Source organism: Ictidomys tridecemlineatus, chromosome 1 (assembly GCF_052094955.1).
Source record: "Ictidomys tridecemlineatus isolate mIctTri1 chromosome 1, mIctTri1.hap1, whole genome shotgun sequence".
In the NCBI taxonomy this organism is placed as follows: Eukaryota; Metazoa; Chordata; class Mammalia; order Rodentia; family Sciuridae; genus Ictidomys; species Ictidomys tridecemlineatus.
The window spans coordinates 218421142-218435264 of NC_135477.1; the positions used below are offsets into that span (position 1 = coordinate 218421142).

Sequence of the window (14123 nt, forward strand, 5' to 3'; positions counted from 1 at the left end):
ACTGTTATGGGCTTTGTAGCTATACTGATAATGTGTTATCTACACTGAACTTCAGAAATATAGCCAAGTGCAAACAAGGGTATATCCTGCAGAATACATTATAAGAAAAATGTGAATCAGTCCAAGTGGGAAGATAGTAGCTCCAAATTGATGTGGTAAGCCCATATTTCACTAAGAATGGCTGGGGAAAGCCTGAACATATAGTTGCATTTATATCCACAGAGATGAAAGGACTCCTCAAGGTCACTTAGAGCTAAGCTTAGTACCTGGGGATGCTGATTCCGTCCAGACTCCCACATTCTCTTTATTGTTTTTTTTTCTTTTCCTTAAGCTCGCTAAAGAATTCCATTTAGAAAAATAAAATGTGGATGGTCCCTCACAAAATGTGATTTTTCTGTGCCTTCACCCTGAGTTTGTGGTGGTTGAGCGGCAGCACAAGGCTGTGCCCTGATGTGCTCACTGCAGGCAGCACGGAAACACAGCCTTTTCATTATATTTATGTAGACAAAGACACAGCAGGGATTTGCTTAAACATTAAAAAACACCCATCTTCAGGGATGGAGAAAATAAACGTTTCCTAGTGTGAGGGAAGTACTAGCCTATAGAATTAATAGCTTAAAAACCCTGATTGTATTTTCCTGCTCTACAAAGAATAAAATTGCTAATGACACCACTAGCTGACTGTGAGCTTTTCCCTCCTTCTGCACAAAACGCTTTCCAAAAAAAGATCTGGCTCCTGTCAGCAATTCACAGAATGCAAGGACTAAGTGTAGAGTACAAACAGAGGGCACCCACACACGAAAGAAGTGGGGTTTTGGCCCATGAACCACAAATAATGTGTTTCCTGTGTGCCTGGTTATATTGACTGACAACATTTAAATGAGAGTCTTATAAATGCCTTAGGAATATATTATTATGCAGCAGCATGAGATAGAAAAGGAAATTTAAACTTTCAGACATCATTCACTGGGGACACTAGGCAGCTTTATCCAAATTCAGGGACAAGGAATAAGCATTACCCGAGACAGATACTTTCAAATTCAATCGAGTACATTATAAAAATGATTAGTCACCTCACATGCACCAGATAAAGTACATCACTGTTTTCATAAATAGCTCATCTCTTTGAAGAAACAGGACCAATTGGTTTGAAGAAATGTCCTTTCCTCATTCCTTTTTTTCTGGTGCTATCAGTATAAATCTGTCCTTAGTAACTGTGTGTGACGCTGACCTCTATCAAAGCCATCTTCAAAGTTGTCTTCTGTCATCTGCCAGGTTCTGTGTCCACAGATGTTGAAAACTCAGGATTAATTTAGGTCCCAGTGTTCCCCAAGAATTTACATCAGACTTTAACAACTGACAAGGAATGAATACAAAACGCTTTCTGTAATATTCATAGAAGAAGGATGTGCTTGGGGTGTGGGTGTGGAGAAGAGGGCAGAACACCTGTAAACCAAACCCAAATCCTCATTGCTCAGTGAAGGAAGGGCCCTTGTCTATTCCAGTCAGAAGGAATTCAGAGAAGTAAATGTCATTTCACACTGTTTGTATTCACATATTCCCACCACCACCCAGGACCGGAATGTATTGAAGGGTTTAGTGAAATCTGAAAGATCTGGGTTTGAATATTGCTCTAGCCATGGAACAGCTGAGAGGCCTCAAGCTAAGTTTTTATTCTTGAAATAGTGGGGTTAATACTAGTATTTTTTTCTCCCAACTATTTTTGGGAGAAAAAATTTCAAACGTTTCAAACCTATATACAAGTAGAAGTCACACATCTAGTTTTCACCCAAGGTCACCAATTGTTGACATTTTGCCACATTTGCTTTTTTTTTCTTCTTTTCACATAACACTTTGTGGTGGTTGTTGAACTGTTTAAAAGTAAGTTGTGGGCTTGATGGCATTTAAATACTTCACAGTTATCTCCTAAGAATAGAAGACAGCCTTCTCCCTAACCACAGCTCCATTAAATCAATGAAGAAATCTGAGCCAGATACTAATGTATGGTCTGTATTCAGATTTTCCCAATTATCCCAGTATAGTCTTTTTATTCCCCATTTTTTTTTTTTTTGGTACCAGGGATTGAACCCAGGGACTGAACCACATCCCCAGTGGTTTTATTTTTTATTTTGAGACAGGATCTTGCTAAATTGTTTAGGGCCTAGCTAAGTTGCTGAGGCTGGCTTTGAATTTGCAATCCTCCTGCCTCAATCCCCAGGCACTGGGATTACAGGTATATGCCACCATGCAGGCCCAGAATTATCTTTATACCTGATGTTGTTTTTTTTTTTGTTTGTTTGTTTTCCTGACCAAGGATCCAGTTAAGGTTCATATGTCACATTTAGCTGTCATCTCTTTAATCTATTTGAATTTAGAGCGTTCACCTCCTTTTGTTTTTCAAGATGTTGACATTTTTGAATAGTCCAAACCAGTTGTATAATGTCCCATATCTGAATTTGTCTGGTTCCTTGTAACCAGATTCAGGCTAAATTTTCAATCTGAACACTATGTGTAAGATGCTGGTTCCTTCCCATTACATACACCACAGGAACACAGTGTCTGTTGTCTCATTACTGATGATGCTAACTTTGCTCAATTGATTAATAATATATTTTCAGTCATAGTTTTTAGATTTTTTTTTCTATTGTAAAGAATTTTTTTGCAATATGTAACTAACCAATGACATGATACTTTGAGGGTGTGAATATTCTATTCTGTAATATCCTTATCCATTGATAATCTTTGACTCAGTTACTACATTCATGGTTGAAAATTTGTGATATTCTATTTTTCCTTTTACTTGTATTAGCTGATATTCTACTGTAGAGAAAAGCACCCTCCTTTGAGTTTCATTATAAATTGGTACTTTTGAAATGTAATGCATTATAATCAAATAATATCTACATTTAGAGTTGGGAGGGTTAAAACAAAAGTATCTAAAATTCCTGGATCATACCAGTAATCGACAAGCAGTAACTATTATTTCTAATGATAATTATTTTATCTTATGTGCTGGAAGCTAACTTGTTAATATAATGTTGCAGCAGAGCACCTACTAATCTACAAATCTTGCTCAGATCAACATTTGGCACTTCCTGACAAGAAATGACAGTGATTTCCCTTGTTCTTAAAGATTAAAATGGTTCAAATGTTAGATAGCTTTCTGTTACCATAACAAATATCTGAGATAAATCAACTTATAAAGATGAAAGGTTTATTTTGGCTTACAATTTCATAGGTTTCACCCTATATGATTAGTTGGCTCCATTGCTTGGGTCCTGCAGCAAGGCAGTACAACATGGTAGGAGTGAGTAGCTCTTCTGGCAGCCAGGAAGCACAGGGAGAGACACAAAGCGTCCCAATATCCCCTTCAAGGACAGGCACCAATGACCTAACTTCCTTCTTCTAGGCTCATCTCTTAAAGGTTCCACCACCTCCCAATAGTGCCACTTACTGTTACAAAGCCTTCAACATATGGGTCTTTGAGGGATGTTTCATATCTACACTGGCAATACCTATGGACTAGGCAAACAATTCACAGCTGCTCATATTCCAGTCACATCACTGCTTCCGTCTCAAGACCCAGTGCATGACACCTCCTCTGCTAGTCCCTGTTCCACACCCACAAATCCAACAAGCTTCACCACCCTGACTCTTCTCTACCTTTGGAGGGAGGGAGAGGCTCATTCTTTGCAGTGAGTGGCAGTTCCAGTTTATTGAGAGGCCATTACTTAAACAAGCAGGCTTGGAGGAGAGTAATAATGGGACGTCAAGGCAGCCATGATATACAGTGAGCTGCTTGCTTATTTTCTAATTTCTCTTTTTTGGTTTCTAGGGAGTCTTATCTCTTCAGTGCAAAATTACCTAATTGGCAGTAAGTTTGTAAAGCCTTTAGGGAAGCACATGGACTCCTCTTAGGGTACTAGATGATAATTTATGTATCCTAGAGACAGGGTATGAGTTACAGAAGAAATATATCCTGCCAAATACATAACCATTACTGACCTGTGTACCTTTTCCTTTTCTATGCATTCTCTGCCTTTCTCGGTCCTGCTCTATGCCTAGGGAAGTTGACTATCACCTGGATTTTCTACCCATGTGATTTGGCAATGGAAGTCACCAGCAGGAGCTCAGATGGCAGGAGAAGAAAGAGGCCACTGTCTCTCCTTCTCTGGGAGTTTTTCCATACTACTGCTCTTGTGGACCTGGCCGCCATAGCTCTTCCTCTCATTGGAGATAGTTAATATTTTTTTAAAATCTCCTCTGCCTTCAGCTTTGAGGGCAGTGGTAGTTTCCTGCCATGACAGTCTGAAGGTGTCTCACTATCCCATTTTCTTATCTTTGCCAACATTCTTGTAAATAATCTCTTTACAAGTCTCTTTCTTTGAAACATCTAGGATGGATTCCTTTTCCTGCCAGGAACCTGCCAGGGCCCTGCTACATACTGAGGTCCTGGTTATCTATCAGGTTCTATACAAGAAGATTATTCACATAATCCTCCCTACCACTCTGTGCAGCGGATCACAACTACCACATTATAAGTGGGTAAACTGAGGCTCACAGAAGTTACATGGCATGCCATGTCATGTAGACCTACCATGCAACAGAGGTTGCTAGCCTTGCTCTATTCTATATAGAGTGCTTCTGCATCTGTAATCCACAGAGCAACTTCTTTGAAGATGGTCCAGGAAGTTTTTAATTTCATAGGTGAGGAGTGGCCTGAAGATACGAATGTTACTTGGAATAAACACCAAGAGATCTAACACAAAAGGCTTGGAGTTCCCTAGCCCCTTTGGAATTAAATCTCTCTTCTCCTATTCACATTAGCTTGAATTCACAGGAAAGGGCAATTGCTAGGCGAACCTATTATGTCAATGAGCCTGACTGGAGGAGATGAAGATCTAACAGGAGTTTTTTTCCTGGATCAGTGATTTGCATTTGCCATAGGAATGATAGAGGGAAGGAGATGAGACATTTGGTGGACCACACCAGCATGCTATCAAGCTGAATCATGGTTTACTCTACTGGCAAGATCCTCTATTTCCATAGCTGCTGCCCTCTTTTTTTATTTTTGCCTTCTCTTTTGTGTTTCTCTATATCTTGTGCCTGTAATTTATGCAATAACTTCTATGTTTCTGTCTCCCATTACCATGGAGTTTTCCCTCTATGTCCAAAGCCATCTCAGTTCCTGTGAGTGTGCTGTACATTAATGGAAATCACCATGCATTGGGACTGGAAGACCCAATAAACAGAATTAAGTGATGCCTGTCCTCTTTTCTCTGGGGCCTTTTGTCTCCACTCCTATTTTCTTAATACTTTCCACAAAGCTTATTTTTTTTTGTTTTGTTTTTTAAATAGCAAATACATTTTTATTCAATATTTTTTAAATATAGATTTTGTGGCAACTTATAAATTTCTATAATAATAATAATAATATTTTAAACCAAGAAAACAATATGACCAAAAATTCATTCACAGATGCAAAGCAGTATGCTTTGTTTAGAAGTGGTTCAATTTGATGCATAATTTGCTTTTCAAAAAGATGATTGTTTTCCGGTTGTGGCTCAGTGGTAGAACACTTGCCTAGCATGTGTGAGGCACTGGGTTCAATTCTCAGCACTACATATAAATAATTAAAATAAAAGTACATTTATAACTAAAAAAAAAGATGATTGTTTACAATCAACTGTATAACTATATATGTATATATGCATATATATACATATACAATCAACTATATAACTTAGTTTTGTCTACATTCTATTCACTAAAAACAAGTTCTTTCAGAGAATCCAATTTAATCATCTTGTGCTTTTCTTCAGTGATTTTCTCCAAACAGTGGTAGAAATACTCCTTGAGGGACAAAATGCAGTAAACTGTTCTTGATCCTAAGTAAGCCTAATTTGGAAAGCATGTCCATTTGGAAAGTAACAACGTGACTGATAGTAATTAACAACAGTACTGAATGTTATTAAAAATTGAAAGCTTTAGATATTTTTGTTTTGGGTTTCTTTGGTTTAGGTGTATTCAAAATTTCTTCATAGTCTGCACTCATCCCCTTTGCCTAGCAACCAACTATGATCATTTGATCTGAATTCTGAATTTTAGGACAATCTTTCTTAAAGTATTCCACAGAACCACAAAGTTTGCAATCACCACCATCAGCATAGAGTCTTTTGGTGATCAGGACATGATTGGGACAGATGCCCCATTTCCCTACAAACAAAACATTTTGCAAAAGGAAATTCACCAAGAGCTGAGTCTACTTTACCCTTGCATTTGGTTATTTCATGCTCTGGAGATCCACATCAATAACATATTCCAGTGCCCATATTTTGATTTTCAAGGGCAGCTGAGCAATCTGAAATTCCATGGTGAGGTGTTTATAGAGGAAACATACCATTGCATCTTTCTTTGTTGTTTGTCTTTTTAATTGTCTTCTTTCCCATCATTCTTTCTTTAAAGAAACTGCAGTTTCTTCCATTACTTCTTGGCTGTCCGTTGCAATCATCTGCCCATTGTAAACCATCTGTGAGTTCTGTTGTAGGTATTCCATGAATCCATTCACATCTTCATTGAAGTACTATTTTTTTCTTTTTTGTTCTTTTTTTGTTTTGCTTGGGGTGCATCATTTTTAAGAAAGAGTCTCTTAACTTCAAGTTTTTTTATGATTTGGTAGATTTTGGCTTGTTCCCTTCAAGAACCCCTACTTCATGTCCTCCTATTGTGCTGCGGGCAAAGGTCTCTTATTTTGTGTGGTAGTAACTTGTGCCTACCTGACCATGTTGCATCAATCCCGTGTAAATCTTCTAGAGGAGTCAAGTTAGCAAGCCAGAGAAGTCTGGCCCCCCAACCTCACAAAGCTCTTTTGGCCCTTTGTTCTAAGCGGCATTCAATATGCATTTTACAGTATGTGCTTTTTAAGATAAAAAATTATAGCTAGGAAGATTTCTGGTAGACAGTTACTCAGCAGGGCAGGGTGTCAGTGTGAGGTATTTCTTCCCACAGCCTGATTTCTATGGGGATAGAAGCCAGGTGATGTAGCAGAAATTGCACAGGGTTGAGGGCTTCCTTTACCTGACCACTGAGCTGAGATCCACAGTGGGAGACTCACATTATGAACCTTTTCTAAATTTCATCAGAGAACTCCCTGCCTCAGGCTCAACAATGCAGACTCCTGGGCTCTAGACCTATGGAGGGGGATCCCTGGAAAGAGCTCAGCATTTCAAACAGGCTTTTACAGGGGTCTCCTCTGTGCTCTAAATCCAAAAGCCACATTTATTATTTAAATAATTTGAGAAAGTTACTGAACTTCTCCTTGAGTCTTACTTCCTTTGTCTGCCAAAGGTAGAGAAAACTTCTCTCGTAAAGGCGTTAGAAACATTTAAAACAATAGACACTAGTATGGCAGTATGTATAAACAAGGATGTATAACCAATGTGATCCTGCAATCTGTACATGTGGTAAAAATAAGAATTTATACCCCACTTGAATCAAATGTATGAAATATGATATGTCAAGATCATTGTAATGTTTTGAGCAACCAATAAAAAAATCATTTAGTCTTTTGTCCAGAATATTTTAACACTTAACAAATAAATAGTCATTTTAAAATAAGTCATTAACAAATATTCCATGCTTGTATAATTATATCAAAATGTATTCTACTGTCATGTATAACTAAAGACCAATAAAACCAATGATCCTTACATAATAAAACTATCAATAAGTTAATATTCACATTTTGACTAGCATTTAATTTTTAGTAAAGAAAGACTACAAAAGATGACTTCTAAAAGCATAACTAATTTGATGATCTGAACTACAGTTTGGAATATCTAGAAGATGTGTATGAGTTTGCTACTTTCTGTTTCACACAATCCTGCAGAAAAAAAGATGTATGATAGACAACATATGGTAATTCATACATTAATGCTTTCCAGAAGATACTATTTTGTGCTTTGCCTGCTCTCTTTATCCTCTTTCTTTTGGAATTTTGTCTGAATGTCCCTTCCACCTCCCCAAAAGGAGACACGAGGGGAATTATTTAAGAAAATGGTTTCATATATTTCTCACTCTTTTGTGTGTGTGTGTGTGTGTGTGTGTGTGTGCGTGTGTGTGTGTGTGTGTGTGTGTGTGTGGTGCTGGGGATTGAACCCAGGGCCTGGAGCATGGAAGGCAAGCACTCTACTGAGCTACATCCCCAGCTCAGTTTCATATATTTCTGATGGACAATCTAATACGTTGCATATGAAGACATGAAAAGTGCCATGATTTTTCACTACTCTGCTGGTATGGAAGAGTCCTTCAGTGATATGCTAGAGCAGAAGGTCTTACATGTTAACACACATCCTGCTAAGGAACTTGAAGCTGGCGATGGCCTCTAGAACCTGCAGCTTGACACCCTGCGTACACACTTGGGAGAAAGCATGGTTTCAAAAAAGGGGAAAAGACTTTTTACTCCTCTAAGAATTAAATTTGAATTGTATATTAAGGCGATATCCAAGATGAAAAAAGAATGCAAAGAATGAAATAACAAACTAGAAATGTAAGATTAAAATCATGGAAATCTAATTGAAGTAAGATATTATGAGCACAAAACCAGGAAAATGCAAATCTATTACCAGTGATTCCTCTACCTGGATGATCACCAGAAATACACAAATGCTTTTAAAAATCTGCAGATCTTTGGGACTCATTCTAGACATACTGACTGACCCAACCTCCCCAGAGGTGATGTCCACAAATTGAATTTTTAAAAGAGCTTTACATTTGGGCTTAAGTAGCACAGATTGTACCTGTAGTCTACACATGCATACCTGTAGGCATATGGGCACACTTATGTGTATATGTGTTTTTATTAATTTATTCTGAACTCTTCCTGTCAATTAAAAAAAATGTTCATAACTCTTTATTAGAAAACATAAAAGAAGCAAAACTTTCCCAAGAAGTGAATTCTAAAAGAAGCCACTCTTTTGGTATTGTTTATGTAGGGTTCTGGGGGATCAAGTAATAGGATAAACTTGGGGGCTCATTTTAAGTCTGGCACTAAGCCTTAGGGTCCCCGGAGGAGTTTGAAGCTGTGTATCTCTGTGGAGTGATCCAAATACTTTTTGTTCTTCCACTGACTACTGTCCTGCGGCAGTAAGGGTCTTTCTCATGATCAAGCAAATAACAATACACATTGTACATAGAGAATTTTCAAACAATAAAACAACAAATGTTTTCAATTATTGCTATATGTCAGCAAATATGACAAGCAAAATAATATCAATTATGAAATATTTTTTCTTTCAAAAATATTATTAGTCTAAATTCTACAATTTGTTGTTGTGTCTTAATAGCACATATATACATAAAATCAGAGATATATGTACATATACTTAATACTGCAGTGCTTACAAAAGAAAGAATCAGAACTTGATATACCCCATTTTTAATCTTTCATTAAAAATGGGGTTTTGAGATATGCTTTAATTTAAAAACACTATCTTGTTGGAATTTGTTTTAAACTTTTTGATTTTGAAACAGTGAAATAGAATACGAACTATAGTTTGTATTATATTTGGCAAATACAAATTTTAGTTCACACAATAAAATACTTAATGGATTTTGAAAATATCTTTATAAACTTAAGTTTATTTTTCATTTTAAATTATTTGATTAAAAAAACAAAATAACACATCAAGAAGATGAAGTGATTGAATGCACAATTTAATAGTTACCATGGTTTCAGTCAAATACGGCTCACTCATTTATTTGTACTGATATGTATATATATATATACACAAATTCAATACAAGAAAACTTTTACTGCATCTATTTCTGGTTCTGATTATGATTTCACTCCATAATGTTAAGTGAAAATACTATGTGGTCTATGGGAAGAGCTTTTACAAAACAGTCTGCTCTCGTGGTCAGACTAGGTATACTGCTGCTCCCTTCCACATCCCTTCTCACCAAAATCTGTGTTTCTGTGGTTCAAAGCTGATGCCTCTGGATCTAATCTCTTCTCCACTCTTAACTGTAAAAGCATTTGTCTTTATGGCTGTCTTCATACTCCTTTCCATTCTCCCTTTCCGTTTTGTAAAATTTCTTGCTGATACTGGACATGGTGGCACACACCCATTATCTCAGCGGTTCAGGAAGCAGAGGCAGGAGCATTACAAGTTCAAAGCCACCCTCAGTAACTTAACAAGGCCCTTAGATACTTAGTGATACTCTGTCTCAAAATATAAAAAGGAGCTGGGGATGTAGTACAGTGGTTAAACACCCTAGAGTCAAATCCCTGGTACAAAAAGAAAAAAAAAATATTTTGCTGTTTACCATGCACTTGGCTTCTCCAGATGCTTGGTTCTACCAAGACTGCCAGCCAGTGAGCATGCCCTTCCCCTCTGAAGGATGCACTCACCCTGCATGCCAAAGAACTTTTGCCCCTTGTGGTTCTAGGGCTCTCATTGCCAGCTGCTTGGAAACTATTCCAAGTCATCAACTTTACATGTTCCAAAGCAAACAGTTACAGAACCTTGCCTATATTGCTAAAGCATTAAAATAAGCTCTGCTGGTAGACTTAATGAACATAAAACAGAAGTGGCCTGCAGTAAAACAAAACAACACAATACAAAAACCCAACACTCTCATTACCATCTAATTTCCTCATATGCTACTTTTCAAACCATACACACCACCACCTCACATTCATTTTTACGGTACTTGCTGTTTACAAAGCTGTTTCATTCACCTGATTCCACTTGCTTTTCACAAAAATATTATTGTTAGTCATCGTGGCCAATCTTATCTCCATTTTAGAAAGGAGTAAACTGTCAGGATGACCTATCTACTATGGGGAAGGTCAGCAGTGGAAAGAAAAACTTTCCTGATACCAAACTGCTCCTAAGTAGCACCACACACCTTTTTTCCACTACATTGCAGCAGGATAGCTCTGATTTTTGGCAAGAAAAATTTGGTGAAATATTGATTTTTCATTCTGATTTTCTAGTTAGATTACCAAGGAAGTCACAGAACAAGGGTGGTCACTGTGCAGGAGAAGTTTATTATTTGGTAGAAATAGCTCATAAAATGTTAGGTGTAAATGAGTTAAATATGCTCTCACTTCTTACAGTTTCATGAAAATATTGTAATCTCATAAAAAATCAAATTTGGGAAACTCTCACTTTAAAATATATAATATCCAACAGTTTAGACACATTTATCTGAATACTTGAATGTATAGTCTTTTTCAGTACAAAGAGAACTTTTTTTAAAAGAAACCCTAATATTTTAATTTAAGCATCAGATGACCCTCTTAGAATCAGAGGGTGAAAAGCCTACTGGTGGATGTGAATGATGTTTTAACAAAAATATTACCATTGGAAATTAAGTACTTATAAGTCCTCCTACATCTGAGCCTACTCTGTTTATTCTTCAACATTCATCCCAACTTTTACCTTCTTGAACATCTTGTTTTATGCCCAGATAGATGAGGTATATTTCTCTCTGCACCTGCCAAGATTGGCATTTCCCATTTTGTCCAGCTCAATTGTCCTTCTTGTAACAACCCACATTTTCCCTGTGGATCTGCCCTGCTTCTCTGGAGTCCCATCTTGTTGGAATGGGCCAACTCTCCCTGAAAGTCAGTGGGAGCCTGCGGTAGAAGACAGGTCAAGCAAGTCTCCTTGGGCATAGTGGGGTGGGTTTAAGGAGCCCCAAACACAAGGTTTGTTTAAAGTTTCTGTAAGACAGAATATTACTTTGGTGAACTAAGAGCTGGGAATTGGAATCTGGGTTTGTGGGACAACCATGGGGAAATGGTTGCCTGAGTAAAGTCAACTTTGAGGCAGAGCAGAACCAGGGCAAGGGAGAGAGGAAAATTAATCCAGGGAGAACTTTGTTGTCACCATTGAACTTCTCGATTGACTTATGCCTGTGGCTGGACCATGTCTGGACTCTCCAGTTGTTTGATCCAGTGACTTCTTGATTTTTCCCTTCAGGAAAATTGAGTTGCATTTTCAAGTATAAGGGAGGTGACTCAACACAGAGTAGGAAGGAAGAGCATGAGAAGAAGATCACCATGAAACAAGGAAAAGAGGAGGGAGGGAAAGGGAGAAGGGGAATTGCACGGAAGATGGAAGGAGACCCTCATGGGTTCACAAAATACATATACGATGGTGTGAGGAGGAAGGGAAGAAAAAAAGAGAGAGATAAGTATCACAGTAGAATGGGTAGAGAATAGTAATGGGAGGGGAGGGGGATTAGGAGGGGAGGGGAGAGGGGTATAGGGAGGGCAGCAGAATACAACTGACACTAGGATTGCTGTATGTATACACATGGATCCTGCAATCTGTACATGGGGAAAAATGAGAATTTATACCCTATGTGAATCAAATGTATGATATGTCAAGATCATTGTATTTAGTCTTGAGCAATTAATAATAATAAAAAAAAGATGTGTAGGAAGAGGAAGATCCCATTTAATTGAAAATACAGAAAGTTCTGTTTGGATGTATTGAGTTTGAGATGCCTGAAGGATACTAGCAGAAGGAACTGGGGATCAGTGGAATTAGTGGGTCTAGACTTTAGTAAGTCTGTGAGGGGAAATACCTATTTGCACATTAGGATCACCTGGGGAGCTTTTCCAAACCAGTGATGTCCAGGCTGCATCTCAGACCAATTTAATCAGAAGCTCTGGGTGTAGAAACCAGACATCAGTATGTTTTAAAGCTCCTAAGGTTGCTATAATTTGAAACCAACAATGAGAAATAATTCCCCAATGTGTCTAGAAAGTATTTCCACTACTGGAAAATTCAGGCAATATGTCAAAATATTTGGAGACTTAATTATTGACTTAAGGAGTTGTTTCAATTTTCCCAAGAAAATGGTGTATTTGTAAGTCCCTTTTCTCATTTGTCCCTATCTTGAAATTCAATGGAAAATTCAAATTAAATGAATATAAGTGAAATGAACATGAACATGGACTTTCTCAGTTAGCTGGATCTGAATTCAAACCCTGCCTCCTCCATTAGTTAACCCTGGCTGAGATACCATACTTCTTTAGTCTTAATTTTTCTGATTTATAAAAATGAGGAGAAAGCTAACTTTGAGACGGCTGGGTGATGAATGAAATAATTCAAAGAAAATACAGATCTAACTACTCTGCAGTTGTTCAATGTGTTGATATTAACTTAAGATATACGGTCACATGTACAACAATACGAGTAAATTTCTATTATTCTGCAGCTAATAGTCTTAAGGGTATTTGGTCTGGGGTTTACAGCCATCCCTGAGTACATACACGGTATTAGAAGCTTCTGTCATCAACCATCTTGGTTTTACAGCATTTTCACCTTGGTTAATGTTGTGAGAAGAATGGATTCTAAATGAGGCAGCTGGTGCCCAAAGCAGAGCAGCAGTGATAAGGCATAACAAATAAGACAGTGGTTCCTTGCTTTCTTTCTCTCTCTCTCTCTCTCTCTCTCTCTCTCTCTCTCTCTCTCTCTCTCTCTCTCTTTTCCACCAAGGCCTGGCTTAGCATCTAAATTTTATCAGCCCAATTTTGTATTTAGACTACAATTTCCTTCTCTCATGCCTTCTCATGACTATTTCTTCTCCCTAGGCTGCATACTTTCACACCCCCAGCCCCCACCATACATGTGCCTTGTTTCCTAGCACACACCCCTATAACCAGCCTGTTTCTTTATCTCAAAACTCTTCCCCCTCATTTAGTGGCATCATCTGGTTTTGCAGATATTTTTCACAAAACCTTGACAGGCATTAAACCAGAGAAACCCGCTTAGGGAAAAGGGAATATGATACATTTACATACCATTATCCAAAACGTAAGATTTCCACAGCAAGTATTGCTTATTTGCGATAATACCAAAATACAACCACCTATTTAACCTTGTGGCATCTTTCAAGAAAGCTATGATTACGTAAAGGCTTTGACAGTATTTATTTCAAAGAGAACATTATACAAAAGTGAGAAAATATCCCTCCTTTCCCCATCACTCACTGTTCAATACTATGCACTTTATCAACGCATACAAAACGTATTTTCTACTGAAAAGTGTCCTAAAGTTTTTATCAAATCTGTCTTAAGGTTCACTAAAGCAGAATCCAGCAAC

At 37.7% G+C, this 14123-nt stretch overlaps 1 protein-coding gene and 1 pseudogene across 2 annotated transcripts in view; both read right to left on the reverse strand.

The window, feature by feature from the left end:
* The window catches only part of Rab3c (RAB3C, member RAS oncogene family), a 255376-nt gene that overhangs the window by 54847 nt on the left and 186406 nt on the right, over positions 1–14123 (reverse strand). The gene's annotated exons all lie outside the window — the stretch shown is intronic.
* Positions 5972–6784, reverse strand: LOC101973407 (zinc finger CCHC domain-containing protein 9 pseudogene; annotated as a pseudogene).